General features: G+C 37.8%; 1 pseudogene; it reads left to right on the top strand.

Moving 5' to 3' along the window:
- LOC149252434 (expansin-like B1) overlaps positions 1–3,872 on the top strand; it is a 60,587-nt pseudogene extending 56,715 nt beyond the window's left edge.
- The last annotated feature ends 401 nt before the right edge of the window (positions 3,873–4,273 follow it).

Raw genomic sequence — 4,273 nt, 5'->3', positions numbered from 1 at the left:
AAAAAAATATCATACGATGCTATGCAAATACATAAAAAACCACACACTAAATATGTTTTACTATGCCCATACCTCCGAAGGAATAAAAAAACATTAAAATTAAAAGTTTTACCAATATCCTACGAACCGGAGTAAATAACTTTAATTACTTGACTGAAATAAATGGCGGTCAACCCAAAAATTTACGCAATGTCATTCCCTCCAGGCCTGAATGCAGCTTTGGATTAATCGGACGGTGGACAATTTTCCTTCAAATCAAACGGTTCGGAACAATATCGGATGCCCCTTACTTGTTGAACGTTATGTCCCGATGGAAGGGTGGTTTTGAAAACGTACAGTTGACACACGTCCAAAATTGATTGCATCGGATGAGTTTGTACGGAAACCACTTGCTGACCAAAAGCGGTCCGATAAGGTAGCTGGTTTTCCTGAGCTGTTTTGGTGAATTAAATGCTGCGCGGTTCAACTGTCTCGTAGTTGAAATTACAATTTCAACACGTGAAACTAAAAATACGATGAAATATTTATACTTTTCAAAAGTAAATCAAAATATATCATTCCAAACTCTCTTTGAGGCTTAGACTTCCTGTGGTTATCTATCGTGTCCCTGTTTTTTGTTAAGTTGAATATTCTATTTTCATGAAATTAAAAGTCCGATGAAATCTCTACATTTCTCAGAGTCTTTCTTTTTTTTACTTACAAGTCTTTAGATTCCGAGTCTACAAATAGATTTTTTAGACATCATACGAAATAGAGTTTTCTATCGTCTTACAAAAATATTGCTGAAACAACCATCTGCGCTGTTCAGGTGTTCCCATGGAATTCACAAAAAAAAAAGATATATTATGTAAACTGTTCATCTCCCTATCTTCAAAAAAAGGAAATATTATGTAAACTGTTCATCTCCCTATCTTCAAAAAAAGGAAAATTTTAGGAGTAGCATAGCGTTATCCAAGTATTATCCAGGAATTGGGAAAATCCTAGCTTCGTGCCATGTCTCCTGCATTTCATTTTAATGATCACATGAAAACCATCAAGTTCCGTATTCAAACCAAGTTTTGATACTATCTGCCTCAGAATTTAATTTCTGCTAATGTGTTGTATTGAGAAATTATTGAGGGAACTCCAAATTTCTTTGATTTGCTTTAGCCAACGTTGTTGAGAGGATTTATGGATATTAGCATGTGAACCAACGCAGTCAATGACAATCTTGGAGTCACCCAAAACATGTAAGTTTTGAATGTCTACAAATTTAGTGAATCATAACAGTCCCCACAGAGCTATCACTTCCGCCTTTGTGTTGGTTCCAGTGCCAGCGCCCCAGTGAACATGGTATGATAACTCAAAATGTATATGGATGATGAATCCGATCCACATTTGTGATCTTGTGAAGCCCAATCAGAGTAACCGGTCGGATATACCATCTCCAAAATTTCCAATGGGCGAGTGGGTTGTTGTTTTGGGGTCTCGAGAATTTCCAATGGGCGAGTGGGTTGTTGTTTTGGGTGGATTGTAAAAGAGACTTTGACCTTTGAATAATTCTCGTCAGCACAATCGACTCCAGGTCCCTATGATTGTTGAATATGATGTTGTTGGGCCATTCCATATTTCCCAAATGAAAATGGCAGGGATGTCAAACAATCGGATATACCATCTCCAGAATTTCCAATTGGTGAGTGGGTTGTTCTTTTGGGGTGGATTGTAAAAGCGACTTTGACTTTTGAATAATTCTCGTCAGCACAATTGACTCAAGGTCCCTATGATTGTTGAATATGATGTTGCACCATTTCCATATTTCCCAAATGAAAATCGCAGGGATGTCAACCAAAGTTCTATATCGCAAATGTACGATTCCAGGTGGCCAATTTTGTGCTCCAAATGATTCCATAGAATGGAGACCTCATACAAATTCTAAAGAGATGAATATTATCTTCCATAGCATTTCCACATAGTACACAGTAACCTGGGCCAGACCAGTGCCTCACTTGGAGGTTTTCCCCGGTCACATTTTTATTTTTCCAAACAAGCTATAGAAAAATTGTGATTTTTATGAAAAGAAGAGGGCTCCAAAACTTTTTATATGGAAACCTAACTTTGCAAAAGCCACGCTGGGCGAGTTTACTGATGTTGTCGAGTCTCTTGGTGCCACCTACGTACGAGAATTTAGTGGCTACATTTAGTGGTAATTTAGTGTCTAGCACCTATATATTATTTTATTATGTATGTGGATCTGGATTAATCGAAAATCTTGTTAAGGTACCCGAAGTTGACTTCTAGAGTTCAACGATCTCCATATAAAAACTATAAAAGCCCTAGGGGATTACCCTGAGAATTATAAAAACACCTGCGGTTTTATATAACAATTTGACGGCTTTCAATATAAAAATGCCCGCAGATTACCATGTCCGGAAGGTAAACGAGTGTTAGTAGAATTCCATGTCGTCGCAGTTTATCCTTACAATTTGACTTTCTCTTCAGCCAAGGGTTTGCTACCTATAAATACTCTCCTACATTTAATTGTCAACCATCACAGCTTTCTTCCTCAATCGGAGTATTCTCTCTCTAAGCATTTCCAAAATTTGTCCCTCGTCTTGTATTTACCTCAATGGCTTCCCCAATGGCTGTCGGATGCTCTTACAGCCTCCTGCTTTACATTCTGTTATTGCAGAACCTTATGTATCTCGGCTCAAGAGCAGAACCGTACATATAACATCAAGAGCCGCATACTATAGCAGTGCAGATGGCCTGGAAACCGAAGGTAAATGCATGCATCAATGCACACAAATCTATATTATTACTATTATCCTATCATTTTGTGTACGAGGGATGATATATGTATCTACGAATGTGACTGCAGGTGGAGCGTGTGGATATGGGTTCTTTGGCAGAAGTCTGAATGGAGGTGATGTAGCTGCTGTCTCTCAGTTATACATAAATGGAACTGGATGCGGTGCCCGCTACAAGGTAACCATCATCATCAAAACTATTTCATAACTGGCTACTACAAATTCTACTATAATTATCCACCTTCGTCACCTGATTTTTCAATCTTAAGTTTATGGACGAATTTCAATTTTAGTGTGACAAATTCATCTCGATGAAAATTATAGGTAAGATGTACCAATAAAGATCTCTGCAGAAGCGAAGGAGTGAAAATTGTTGTGACAGATTATCGGCAAGGCGACCGAACTGATTTCATCATGAGCCTTCATGGGTATTCGAAGCTTGGCCGTCCAGACAAAGTTAGCCAACTCATATCGTTGGGTGTGGTGGACATCGAGTATAAACGGTACATAGAATTGGAATTAGTAGATTAATAACGTATATAAACACACACAGACACACAGTTGAATATTTCAACCAATTTGATGACTTGATTTCAGGATACCTTGCCAATATGAGGGCTACAATCTCATGTTTAAGATCGATAGAAGTAGCAACTTTCCAGAGTACTTGGCATTGATATTTTGGTATCAGGCAGGCCAAAAAGACGTTATGGCTATTCAAGTCAGATAGGTAGTTATTTCCATAATTATAAACTTATTTCTCTTTGCATTCCTAGTTATCTATGCTAACTAAATTAGTCTTCCTAATTAAAAGAAAAGTTCATTGACAATTACCGAGCCCCGTTGCAAATGTAATGATGTAATATAATGTAATGTAATGCAACGCAGGAGGAATCGTACGACTGGAAAGCTATGTACCGAAGCCACGGGGCCGTGTGGGACGTAGTAACACCTCCGAGGGGCGCTCTTTCTCTTCGTTTTCTGGTTAGTGATGGGAAGAGAGAGCAATGGGTGTCGAGCACCCATGTAATACCGGCTAACTGGAAGGCAGGGGCCATATACGACTCCGGCATTCAGCTCAGTTAACTCATGGTGTAGATTTGGCTTGCTATCCTCATAAATTGTAGTCTGGTAAGAAAGAAAGTGTGAAGTTAGGATGTTTGATAATTTAGTTTTTGATGTTAAGATATTACCGACTGCACGATCTGTTATTAATAGGTTTCATTTCTATATTTGTATATGGAATGTGTAAAGGAATTTTGGAGTTCGAGTGTTCTAGATTCGAAGTTGCTTCTTGATTCTAAGAATCAGAGTTGCTTCTTAGTTGTATAAGGTTAATACATTGTACTTTCTAAAATCAGGAAAAATAAAAAATAAAAGAGGCGGACAATCATTTGTCTCGTGTTAAAAAAAATTAATGTTATTTATTATATGTATAATTTTATTCGCAGAGTTTCTAGACATCCACAACATCAACATATACAGAG

Source organism: Pinus tabuliformis, chromosome 7 (assembly GCF_031772625.1).
Source record: "Pinus tabuliformis cultivar Carrire ecotype Pingquan chromosome 7, CPIR1, whole genome shotgun sequence".
NCBI classification, from domain to species: Eukaryota; Viridiplantae; Streptophyta; class Pinopsida; order Pinales; family Pinaceae; genus Pinus; species Pinus tabuliformis.
This window is presented reverse-complemented; position numbering and strand designations above follow the sequence as displayed.